The sequence below is a fragment of the Euprymna scolopes genome, chromosome 14 (genome assembly GCF_053919585.1).
Source record: "Euprymna scolopes isolate OS-2025 chromosome 14, ASM5391958v1, whole genome shotgun sequence".
Classification (NCBI taxonomy): domain Eukaryota; kingdom Metazoa; phylum Mollusca; class Cephalopoda; order Sepiida; family Sepiolidae; genus Euprymna; species Euprymna scolopes.
In genome coordinates, this window is record NC_136495.1 from 20,112,062 (window position 1) to 20,126,313 (window position 14,252).

The following is a 14,252-nucleotide window of genomic DNA, read 5'->3' on the forward strand; positions in this document are numbered from 1 at the left end:
GAATGGAAGACCATATAAGAACGAAAACGTGGATTTATAGGACCAAAAAATCCAACCTGGGCCCGTGGTGCAGTGGATAGAGGTGTTGACTCTCTACAATTACAGGTGAACCATGTGTGAGGTTCCTATTTACTTGCCTCTCCAGAGGGCAGAGTTAGACAGAAGATCATCTTTTAATGTGGGGAAAATCATGGGGCACTCTGCATAAGAACAAACATAAAAACTGTCCTAGTCTAGAATGATTTCTGCTTCATTGAACGAGGAAAAGGTAGGTTATTGCCACAACATTTCGGCTGATTTAATCTCCGACCTTCTTCAAGTGTATCTTGTCGAACTCGTGATTCTGTAGGGAATTTCGAACGAAATAGAACGTTTTATTTTGTATACCATCAACTTGAAATTTACTTTATCTGTTACGTCACAGGTTTTTGCGTCGAACGTAAGTATACTGCAGTTTCGCAAGGACTCAAGACGTAATGGAGAAAGGTCTGAATAAAATTTTATTCTAAGTGATACTCTTCTAAAGTTGGAAAATTTAATAAATGGTTTCGTTCCGAATTTCTTCTAGATAACCGAGTTTGACAAAAAATATTTCTGAGTTCGACCAGATGGATCTTAAGAAGGTCGGAGGGTACATCGGCCGAAATGTTGTGAGGATAATTCTCAACATAAGAACAGCCCAAGCACCTGCCCCTTTTACTTCTGCTGTAAAAGTGCCCTTTTCAGAAGAATATATTATAGGCGTGTGCCCAACCATTACTACGATAAGTAATGCCCCTGGCCCACTTCCAGTTGTCTGATCTAGCTGAAATTTTGCATGTGCAATGATTTATATCTCTACGGGGTGTGGGGCAAAGTAGAGCTCTGAAAACATTTTGGTTTCTGTTTTATAGGTGTTTGAACTGAGTCAGGAGTGAAATGGAGCCTGTTGAATGTCGAGCAGTGATCCGGGTTTTGTATTTGAAAGGACGCACACCACAGGAGACTTTTGATGAAATGAAAGAAACTTATGGTAATAATGCCCCATCATATGACCTTATAAAATGCTGGCATCGTGAATTCAAACATGGCCGGAAGTCTGTGGAAACAGTTTCCAGACTTGGTCGCCCTCTTCTGCCATTGATGAGGCATGTATCCGTCAAGTTGAGGCTGTTATTTTGGAAGATCGGCGCATTACTATTCGCCAAATAACCCAATATGTCAAGATTAGTACAGGGTCTGTGAAAACTATCATTCATGACCATTTGCATATGCATAAGGTGTCTGCCAGATGGATTCCCAGGTTGCTCACACCATTCCAGAAGCGAGAACGCGTCGTGCTCGAGGATGAATTTGATGTGCCAAGAAGATGAGTTTTTCAAAAGACTGATTACACAGGTCCATCACTATAATCCAGAGACCAAAGCTCAGTCAATGCAGTGAAGGCACTTGGACTCACCACCTTCAAAGAAGGCAAGGGTGCAGCTCTCCGCTGGCAAGGTCATGCTCACAGTCTTCTGGGACCAGGGCGGAGTACTGATTACAGATTTCCTGGCAAAGGGCACCAGAATTACAGGAGCCTATTATGCTTCACTTTTGAAGAAATTAAGGGAAGCTATCAAAATTAAGAGGCGGGTAAGATCAGCAAAGGTACTCTCCTCCTGCAGAAGAACGCTCCGGTCCACAACTCGCATGCCGCCAGATCAGAAGCATGGGCGTGTGGTTATGAAATCCTTCCCCATTCTCCTTACTCTCCTGACCTTGCGCCCTCTGACTTTCACCTCTTCTCAGCCATAAAGTTGTTTTTGAAAGGAAAGCGTTTCCCAGATGATGCAACCTTGATCTCTGAAGTCACGTTGTGGTTGGAGGACCAACCTGGGGTGTTCTACAAAAACGGTCTCCAGAACTGTATCAAACGATGGGAGAAATGCATAACTCTGGGTGGTTCCTATGTAGAGAAAGACTAATAACTGCGCCAAGTTTCGTTGCTCTACTGCTTTGGAAAGTGGATCAGGGGCATTACTTATTGCACGCCCCTTGTATATTTTTGCCACTTTTTTTTCACTTAAGCACCTGCTCTAAAAAAGTTCTCTGCACGTCGCTGGAAAACAGCAGTTCAAATAATTCAAATAATATAATTTATCGATCCTCATCTCAAAAATTCAGGTGAGAACAGTAGTCCAGAAGATTTAAATAATAAAAAGGATATATAATTGTTGAAATTTACAGCAAACATAAAATATATTTTCATTTTCAAAATTACTTTAGTTAGTAATTCTATTGTAGACTATGTGTTGTTTTAGTGTTATATTTAATGAGCCTAGAGACTTCTTAATTTCGTTTTCTTCGACTGAAAACAAGTGAACTTGCTTTTATTGGTAATATTTTAACACCTACTCAAGTTTTTGATCCTGGTTAGAAATAATTATCTTTCTCTGTCAGTGTGAGAATAAAATGTTTTATGTCCTATTAAACAAAGCACTGTTTACATGCACAACATCGAAATAGACAGCAAATTAATAATATGCTTTCTTTCTGTCGAAGTCGAAATTGTCTAAAAGAAAAAAAGAAAAAGAACCGGAAGTATAAAATACATTTTAAAAAAAGTGCTGTTTACGACGCTATTTTGACAATTCGCCGTTTTGTTCTATACAGTAATTCGTTATTCTTTATACGCAATGTTATATAACAAAATCAGCAAGCGTGAACAGAAATAATGATTGACAGATTACGTGTAAAAGGTTTGACCTTACGAGTAAACGGAAGTTGACGAATTACACGATTTTCAGAGAATAGCAATTTTTCCTTTTTTTCTGGTCGGATACATAAGCAGAATAAATTTGAAAATACTGGCCATCCCTTTTAAATGCTGCAGTGAGGATAGTGTACGACACAATGTTAATTAAATAGTGTGCGGCTCAAGCTGTCCCAGCTGTTTCTCCTGCCACGTATATTTTTCTCTTTTTCTCTTTTTCGCTATTTCTCTCTTTCTATATTTCTATCTATCTGTGAGCAGTAGGCCACGATCTAAAATCTCTCTCCCTCCCTCCCTCCCTCCCTCCCTTTTCCTCTAGCTCCATGTAATTTTCAAGCTTTATCAAAACTAATGAATCTTCTATTAAAAACCGTCCTCTGCGTTCGTGTAAAATCAATGTTTACACGATAAAGATGACATGGGTTATCGATACGATATATGATGATTCGTATTATTTAAGCTACTGTTCTAATCTTGAGTGTTGTTTTCATAACGCTTCGATTAAGGTAACTTCCGACCTTCTTCATGTCTATCTTGTGAAACTTTCTATCGAACCCATGAAGTTACACGAAATTTTGAACTGGAGTCTTTATTTAATCCACGGGAGTAGCATGTTCTCGTCTCGTCAGCCATAGGTAGAAACCCTAAGTCATTCACAATTGTATTTTTGGTGTCGCCCACACTAAATATTGATTCTGCAACACCCAGAATAGTGTAACTTACAACTGAATTTTACCAAGAAAATTCTAGTAGAACTTTTAGGACCCTTAATGCTATTTTTGTTTTTAAATGTACAATCCTAATACTTATCACGCTACATCTCTATTATTAATACAGTGTGCGTGTATGTGTGTGTGCGTGTGTGTGTGTGTGTTGTGCGTGTGTGTGCGCGCGCGTGTGTGTGTGCGTGTGTGTGTGTGTGTGTGTGTGTGTGTGTGTGTGTGTGTGTGTGCGTGCGTGTGTGTGTGTGTGTGTGTGTGAATAATGGAAATAGTATTCCGACGAAATAGAGAAACAAAATGGGGCAAACCAAGTTCTGTGTTCATCAATGGTTCGTCTTTATTTCGAGACTTCCTTTGGATGAATGAAATTAAGAAACCAAAAACACCAGTATAAATATTTGAAAATGTTCTTGTGAAAAGTGTGATGCTGCCCAATTTCAGCAACGGTAAAAAACGTTGGAAATTCAAAAAAAGAAAGGGATGGACGTTTCGTTGTTAAAAAGAGGAAGATTTAACAACGTATCCCCCCTTTCTTTTTAATTTCCAACATCTTTTTCCGTTTCTGAAATGGAACCGCGTCACACTTTTCACTAGAAAATTTTTAAATATTTGTACTAGTGCTTTTGTTTTCTTAATTTCATTCATCTAGAGGAAGTTTCGAAATAAAGACGAAACGTTGATGAACACAACTCGGTTTGTTCATCATTATTTCTATATATGTGTGTATATGCATATATACACATATATATCAGGTCATGTCATATGCTACTGGTACCATGTAACCCAGTACTACCTGCCTCATGGTCGGGTCACCGGCGACTAAACTGGTTCCCCCACCAGACTTGTTTGGTGAGGAGGGCGGCTAGTCTCCCTGAAGGATTAAAAACAAGACCTTCCAAAGGGCGAATGAACTCTTTTTCTGGGTCAACGGCCAACTAGCACCGTGTATATTTGTGTGTGTGTGTGTATATGTGTATTGGGGTGGAGAGGGCTCCCGTAAGCCGTGGTGAAGGCAACCTTTCTAGGAGAAGCAAATCTCTGATTTAAAAAACCATAAAGCGGAAGACCATTACCCGCATTAAGCTGGTCTGCAGTTTAATTTGTTGCTGACTATCTTGCTCTTGCTTGTTGCTGGATCTCAACATTTTGAACCGAGAGAGAGACTTAGCTCTCGTACAAAGCTAAGACTCTGTAACATCATATTTGTATAGATACTCCCTCGGGCATTTGGGCCCATGGATTTTAAATGTCTGAGGGAGTGGCACTCGTCTGACAAGACGTTGCAATCACCATATGCATATATGTTGCATAGCGAGGTGTATATATAAATGTGTTTATATGTACGAGTATGTTGTATGTATGAGTGTAGCGGGTGTATACACAGGCACCAATGCGTGATGCGTGTCTCTTGTATATATACTCGTTTCTCTTAAATGCATGTATAAACAACACACTTCATTGTCATTGTGTGTGCGAGTGTGTGCATGTGTGCATGTGTAACATATTAAATTAACAGTTTACCAAACTGTACAAATAAACATATCCTTGTCTGTGTGGCGCACAACCAAATGTGAACATACTTTATAGTTTACTTCTCTCTGGGGGTTGGCACCTGCTCGGAATTCTGCAATAGAAGACCGTTACTTCCACCCGAGCACTAACACTAAGAATCTTCTTTTTAGATTTCCTGTAGTTTTATGTCATGTATCCACTGTTTTTGTTTTTTTTTCTTTGTTTTTTTATTTTTTTATTTTTTTTTTTTTTTTGGTGTTGCAGCTACCCCGTTGGTTTCACGAAAAACGCTTCCACACACTGCGTTGATTGCATTATTAGATCGACCGTCCATTTCGAACTCGCCAAAGGAAACCTATCAGTTCAAGCTGAAATCTCCGACTGCCACATTTCTCCCCTTAGTTCGCCAATCTATTTTTTTATCGGAAACTTTCAATCTGTTTACATAAACAAGAAGGTCAACCATTGTTTATTGTTAAACTATTTTTTATTTACGGAAATATTCTTCCATGCGAGTATGCTTCCTTGACTTTCAAACTATTTTCCATTGTCAAATATTTTATTTTTCATTATTTCATAACTTGGTTCCTAACATTATTTTTACTTTATCAAATATTTGCAATTATTTCATTGTTATAATATTTATTTTCGTTTGTATCTATCTGCATATACTAGCTAACGTATCTGAGTCTTTTCATTCGGAGGGTGTTAATCTGCAATATATATATATATATATATATATATATATATATATATATATATATATATTACTACTTCCAGCACTGATGATTGCAATATACTAGTGTTTTTTATATATAAATTATTATTATTATTTATTGAAAAAAGTTATAGTTTTAAGCGCCTTCAAGTACAATTAAAGTTGAGCCCTATTTGTAGATTGTGAATAAAGTCGCGAATTAACTGGGTGTATCATTCACATACTTTGCCCGCTTACATGGCTTCATCAGCAATTTAATTCAATCTCCTTTAAATGTTAATTCCTGATAGAATTGTATGCCAAATGGTTATGTTTGCTGATATAACAGACACGAGGGGAACGATTGACAACATATCTAAGGCGATGGCTGAAAACTTAGAGGAAGGCTCCCAGTCTGTAGTGGAATAAAGACGTAAATGAATCGTAACATTCAATGCTACTAAGACTAAGCTTTTTTCCTTTAACAATTACAATAAGCTTTTTCAACCACTGATTGTCATGACTAATAATATGCTACACAAAACTTTTTGTTCAAACTCCTCGGTTTAACATTATAAAGCAAAATTCATTGAAACAAATACATTTAGAACATTGCCAATGTTGCTGCGAAGAAGGTGGGCTCTCTTTATCATGCTAGAAAACTATTCACATCTGAGAGTATCTTATATCTCCACATCAACCAATTGAGCATGCATGGAATATTATTGCCATATTGGGGCTAGTGCATTTGCCACTAATTTCTCGCTCTGAGACAGATTCCAAAAAGGAGTCTTCAACAAAATAAGTCCCGCACTATCAACAAAATTCCAACTTCTGTCCCATCGCCGAAATGCTACATCCCTCTGTCTGTTTACATAAGTATTTTAATGAAATAAGCTCCGATGACTTCAAAGCACTTGTGCCCTCGGCATAAATACCACCGACTAACCAAACTAGTAACATAATCCCACCCCTCACTCTAGAGATATCTAAATGCCTAAAAGCCTACTGCTCAAATACTTTCTTCCCTTTAAGTGCTAGATTGTGGAATTCCCTTCCGGGCCCCTGCTTCCCTTACTATACTGGCATGCAGAGGTTCAATTTTAACATGAACAGACATTTCGCTGCTCAACTCCCTGCATAGAGTCTCTGTATATTTGGTCCCAAATAATAGCCCGTTACTTCAAGTCGAACCGCGCCTTATTTGGGAACGAAATAACAGTACAAAGATCCACGATTGACTTCGTTGTCTGAGTTCGAATGCCGCAATCAGTAGTAATGATCACTTTTACCACCGACGATTGCATAGGCATAAAACATTAGTGTTTGTAAGTATAAACATTATATATATATATATATATATATATATATATATATGTATATATATATAGTTAGTTAGTTAGTTAGTTAGTTGTGAAAAATATATATGGCAATTAAGCAACACAGAATATTCCGCGTTTAATTCTCGTGAAAATTCGTCAGGCTTACGATATTACGATAATATTCCGCGTTTCTCGTGAGAATTCGTCAGGCGTACGAGCCTGACGAATTCTCACGAGAAGGAAACGCGGAATATTCTGTGTAGCTTAATTGCCATATATATTTTCATATCTTACTACCTAGTTCTAACTATGTATTGAGTACTGTTGAAGTAAATACTGAAATCTTAGGCATAAAATTTTATCATCGTATATTAATTTATATGATTAAATGAAGTAATAATGTTTTACTCCAAGGAAGGCACAGGGTCACTTAGTTGTGAGTGGCTACTATTTGGGCCCAGATATGCATGGATACTATTTATGGAGTTGGGTAGCAAGATGTCTGTTCACATTACACTTGAATTTCTGAATATCAGTAGAGTCAAGGAGGCAGGAGCCCGGACTGAATTCCAAAGTGAAGCAGTCCGAGGGAAAAAGTAGAAGGATTTACGGCATCTATGTTTCTCTACAATGTAGGGTGGGATTTTGCTGCTTGTCGGGTTTGTCGAAAGTATTGCTGTCGAGGGGGTAATAGTGCTCGGAGTTCATCAGAGCACTTGCAATTGAAATACTTGTGTTACAGGCACAAGGATTCTACGTTTCGGCAATGAGAGTTTAGTTGATGGTTCAGGACCTATAAGGTTGGCGACTCTTTCTTGAAACCTGTCTAGGAGGGAGAGACTCATGGCAAATGCACTGTCCAGATGTGGCAACAATACTCCATACGTGGGCGAACCACAGCTTGTGTCAGAATGCCACTACATCATAACATAGGCATTATTAAATAATGTTTTATAACTTTACAACGACACCACGACACCACAACAACAGCAGCCCTTATTCCTTTTTATTGTTTGTGTAATCTCAATTGTTTTATTTTAATAATATTTAACTTTAAAATGCGTTGTTAGACGCAATAAATTATGTCGCCAACTTGTTACGATTCTAAGACGTCAACTGAACATGCCTAACAATAAACTCTCATAAAATGTTCGCAAATAAAGCTGGCCATTTTTTGAGTGGGTAGTCTGCCTTAAAAGACCAGCAGAGCTATATGTATTCAAGCATACGTGTAAGGGAAGTCAATCAGTTGCTTTGCTTTTCTCAGCATTTTGCAGTCAGTTGATATTTTCCTGATTCTCAAAGGAAGATAGGCCCTGTAGCTGTTAAGTAATGAATAGGGCTATGGCAACAGCATATTCTTTTCCTTGTTTTGATTCTCAGGTATATATCCACTGATATCTTATATATTTTTATGTAGAGTGATATGATCCTCGGTGGATTAGTTGTGTCTAACTATGTCGGATATATACTCGAGAGTAAAAACAATGAAAAAAATATACTGTTGTTATAGCTCTAGTAATGAATTATTTTTTAATTTGGTCGAGCTATGAATCATCATTTGCAAGTCTGTTGTTCAATAGAAGAAAACCAGTATCATTGGAACATTAAAAAATATTTTTTATTACTTGTTTTAAAACTGGAATTGTAGTTTCAATTTGTAAGGAAGATTCTTCTGTTGCATCACTAAGATCATATAACTGACTATTGTTAATGTCGGAACTGAGCAATTACTTTGAATCAGCGCAACAGTCCGCGATCTGCAGACACTTGTTTACACTAACAATGGGCGTGGCATGCCGTATAAACGAGCTACAAACCCATCAAGAAGATGAAATCCTTGTCGTAACATATTATCACTTGATGACTAATGCTTTTAAGAAGATGACGGGTCTTACTATTTGTAAGTACCGGTTCCTCTACAGAGAAGAAGAGAGTGTGGACCACCTAATATCCAGCCATAATATGCTGCTGGGGGGGGCGGCTATTATGCAATGCAACACAATGGATCGTGTAAATGTCTTCACTGAACCATTCGTAAAATGTTGAATATCCAGTGCAGCAGCAAGTCCTGCGAACATATACCAGAATGAATAGTTGGAAATAAATCATAAACTATCCACAATGATTATGTAATTCCTGCAATTACGTACTAGAAACGGAACTATTAGACCGGACATAGTGATATGGGACAAAAAGGAGAAAAAAGCAACCTTAGTGGAAGTTAGGGAAGAGATAACGAAATACCAAAGTCTTATATACATCATGAAAAAAATGCGATCTTAGGAAGATCTCCATCATTTCAGTAATTAATGAACAACCAGACTCATAAAGAAGAATTTCAAAAACTACCCGGCAAATATACCCGATAAACTAAATGCAAAAGAAATACAAAAAAAATACACTTAAATGGACAATTAGAATCTTAAAAAGACTTCTCGATCGAAATGTTTAAGACAGCGGGTCTAGCCTCTAGTAGGATGCCCCATCTTCAGCTAGAACCAAATAATAAGAGTTTTTTTTTAAGTAAAGGACATAAGTGTTATGACATGTCACAGAAACAAACTTCGAACCATCAAAAACCAATTTCCTGCCAAGTCCTAAAGTCACCTTCTAAGAAGCTCTTCTAGGTTTTTACAAATGGAAGTTTACAATATATTCCTGAATATCTAGAGGCGATTTTTTTAAGGTGGTTGTGCAAACTACTTATGAGGATTCGGTAAGTGAATGGTTTGGGCGTGGCTTCATTGTCTGGTTCCTTAGTTCGGTGTTTTAGGAAATGTCCACCATTTCTTGTGGTTGTATTAATTTCCTTTTCGTTGGTTTATTCCTAATCCTTTCGAGATCAATCGACGTTGGCCGACACTGATTAGAATAGACCAGGAAAATATAATTATATATTATTTTCTTTCTTTGTTCGTCATTTCGAGAAAATAACTAAATCTCGGATGATTTATTCGTCTGTTTTAGAGAAGTTCAAGTCGCCAAAATTGAGCTATTTGTTATGAAAAACGCGGAAGAATCATAAGAAATACAAAACCTATCAACGAATAAGTATTTAGGCAGATTTAGATAAACACGCAGACATAACATCTACGGACACGTGTTTTGTATTTTGAATGCACATCAGTGTGAAAGCCCAACGATTTGCTGCCTTCTTACCATCTCTTACAATGTAAAGGGGAGAAGGTTTATCGTATTTAAGAACACTAATCAGTTTCAGTATATATATATATATATATATATATATATATATATATATATATATATATATATATATATATATATATATAATTATTTCCACTGCCAGACAACGTCACAACCAGCAAGAACCACGAAAGCCAACAAACCGGAAGTCCAAGACTCGAGTTTCGCCATCATTTGGGCTCATCAGTTAGACACATCCGAACTCAGGATTCGAAACCCGAGCCACTTGCATGCGAGGCAAACACTCAATTGTTGGCTGCGATGTTGTCTGGCAGTGGAAATAATTATATATTCTCTCACACTATCTTAATATATATATTGTTTTTTGTGTGTATTGATATTCAAATTCTTTTTTCTATTATATTTATTTGCTTCCCCACGAAAGCAAAATGTGACACAAGGTCGTTTATAATGTGGATGAAAACAAGCACCCTAAACGAAGAACAAAAAAGGTAGGGACCAAAAAAAATAATCTAGAGGGTTTACTCTCCATTGAGCTAGGACAATTAAACATAAGTGTAGTATCAGAACAGATACTACACTTTGATCTTGAAAGAAAAAAGCTTGCCTTTTTTTCTATTTATTTAGTTATGTATTTGCTTTGCCACTGAGCAAATTAGACACAAGGTCGTTTTTTGTGTGGAGAGTGGGGAGAGAGGGACAAGTTCCCCCGAGAGGGAACTCGATAGTCACAATTGGTATGAAGAGTTTCTCCTACATTGACCAAAACTGATTGCTCAAGAGCAATAGTCTGATATGTGGGGTTGCCCTCACATATGCTATTTGATTGCAGTATCTACCGGAAGAGATACTACACTTTGATAGCAGAAAAAAGATCTTGGCCCGAAAGCCAAGAAGAAAAAAGGCGAACCTTTTTTCTGTTTATTTTAAAGAAGATACAACTTTGTTATATATGTGTTGTGGAATTGCATTCACTAGCAAAAGATCTAGCTAATTTGCATATTCTTTTAAACATTCATTTTAATTAATTCCCTATTAGATTTTTCGGTTTTCTTATGGGATGATCATCTTTAGTTAACTATTACGTGTTATTATATTCATCTTTAGTTAACTATTACGTGTTATTATATTCATCTTTAGTTAACTATTACGTGTTATTATATTCATCTTTAGTTAACTATTACGTGTTATTATATTCATCTTTAGTTAACTATTACGTGTTATTATATTCATCTTTAGTTAATTATTACGTGTTATTATATTCATCTTTAGTTAACTATTACGTGTTATTATATTCATCTTTAGTTAACTATTACGTGTTATTATATTCATCTTTAGTTAACTATTACGTGTTATTATATTCATCTTTAGTTAATTATTACGTGTTATTATATTCATGCAGATATTCTACTTGATTTACACTTGCGTAATATTTGCATAAAAAACAAAACTTCTTTCTAAATATATTCATGTATGCATCTATATATTTGTTTACAAAAATTTTGCCTACCAAACTCTGTTAGTTTTTTTTATCTACAGACATGAAACTTAATATATAGGTTATTCGAACCATGCGGAACTTTATATTTGGGTTTTTCAGCGGGGAAAATCGGTGCAAAGTGTGAAAATATGGAATTTGTCAGGTTAAGGTTAAACGACAGTATTAGTTCTTTTTTTTTATTTTTTAGCCTTGCAGCAAACATGTCTTCATAAATCAGTCATTAACGCCAAAGGAAAAAGTAAATCGTAAGCTAAACGTTTTGGTTTCGATTCTCGGTGGTGGCGCATGAGTCATTTTATTTATTTACTTTACTTTTTACATCATTAATATATAGTGGGTCCAGTATAATATAATAAATACGAAATCTGCATTTATCAAAAGATCATATGTAAGTGTATTTTACGACCGGGCAATGCCGGGAAGCCTGCTAGTATATATATATATATATATATATATATATATATATATATATATATATATATATATATATATATATATATTTGTCATAACTTAATTTGAAGATTAACGAAATATGAAAATATTTAAACATTGATGGGTCTGCGTAAACACATTACAAGCTCATATAATTTAATTTATATATATATTATTTTATTATTATTTATTATTATATTATTTAATTATTTTTTATATTATCATTAATATTTTTATTATTTATCATATTTATTATACACATATCATTGTATATAAATAAATGTTTTGTGGTACAAAGTTTATGAATACATTTAAACACAATGGGTGAACAACTCTCTAAAGCTCTCCTCGGGAAAAATCGACAGTATAATTTGTAATCTATAATATAAATATAACCTGTCTCTTTAAATGTATTTATGTATGTATGTATGTATGTATGTATGTATGTATGTCAGGGCATGTCATATGGTACCATGTAACCCAGTACTACCTGCCTCATGGTCGGGTCACCAGCGACTAAACTGGTTCCCCCACCAGACTTGTTTGGTGAGGAGGGTGGCTAATCTCTCTGAAGGATTAAAAATAAGACCTTTCAAAGGGCGAATAAACCCTTTTTCAGGGTCAACGGCCAACTAGCATCGTGTGTGTTTGTGTGTATGTATGTGTGTGTTGGGGTGGAGAGGGCTCCCGAAAGCCGTGGTGAAGGCAACCTTTCCAGAAGAAGCAAATCTCTGATTTAAAAAAAAACATACAGCGGGAGACCAGTACCCGCATTAAGCTGCTCTGCAGTTTAATCAATTGCTGGCTATCTTGCTCTTGCTTGTTGCTGGATCTCATCATTTTGAACCGAGAGAGAGAGACTTAGCTGTCGTACAAAGCTAAGAGTCTGTAACATCATATTTGTATAGATACTCCCTCAGGCATTTGTCTATAAAAATGGTCCTGTGCTGATGGAAGGCATTTTTTGTCTGAGGGAGTGGCACTCGTCTGACAAGATGTTGCAATCATCATGTATGTTTGTATGTATGCATGTGTGTGTATGTACGTATGTATGTCCGAAAGTTTCGACAGAGGCGACGGATTTAAATTACTGTATTAACAAAATGGTTGCAGATTTCAAATCACTTAAAATACTTGGACCTTTAAAATATCCTATTTATTTGAAATTACCCTGGATATGAGATAATAGAGTAAAAATCGAATAAGCAGATTGTTAGAAGTATTATTAATTGCTTCTTATTTGCATCGTTGCCTTTGGTATGTATTATGAGACCTGCTTTTCTCCCCTACATCCACTACAGTAATGTTGTTTATGAATTTAAATGCTAGTGTTGTGCTGATTATGTGGCGTGTACTTCCTTGAATTTGCCTATTCATTCAACTTTTTCTTGGAAAATGCTGCGCCGATTCATATGAAATCGACATTTTCCATGAGAAGGTGTGGCGGACTAAGTGCAAAGGTATCCGTTCCATGCACAGTTACGGATTAATAAGAAGTAATAGGGATGAGTATTTAATGCAAAATTAGGCACGAATGTAAACATAATTAACGTCAATTTGGCATAAAGAACTCATTCTAACTCTTTTAAACGAACAAAACTTAGCACACACAAACACACACACAAATATATATATACATATATATATATATATATATACATATATAATATATATATATTTATAGATGTATATATATATTTCGATATAGTCATTATTTATATATATATATATATATATATATATATATGTGTATATATATATATATATTCTGTCTTTTATTCCTGTGTCAGAAATATTTACTAATCACACTGAATGACTTGAGACAATATGCCTAAATCCAATAATCAACAATGAAGATTCTTATCCGCCAATCGAAATGACATTACATTAAATAGCCAATCAGCAAATAGATTGACGCCAGCAATTCAGATCGTGAATATCTACGCACAACATTGAGCGGTAGCAACATGAAAATTGTCTTCTCGACTGCCGGCCATTGTACGATCCGACAGAGTTCCGGGTGAAGAGGTTTGACCGGAAGGAGTTAAGTAAAGGCTAATTTGATTACCGCGGGCAAAAATGGCGGTAGCGTTGCGCTGATGAGTAATTAGTCTGCGACGTTAGCATCGTTTTTCCGATTCGCTAATTATCGTTTGGATTGGTT

At 36.0% G+C, this 14,252-nt stretch overlaps 1 protein-coding gene across 1 annotated transcript in view; it reads left to right on the forward strand.

The window, feature by feature from the left end:
• The window catches only part of LOC145292889 (uncharacterized), a 155,456-nt gene that overhangs the window by 111,638 nt on the left and 29,566 nt on the right, over positions 1-14,252 (forward strand). The window lies entirely within an intron of this gene.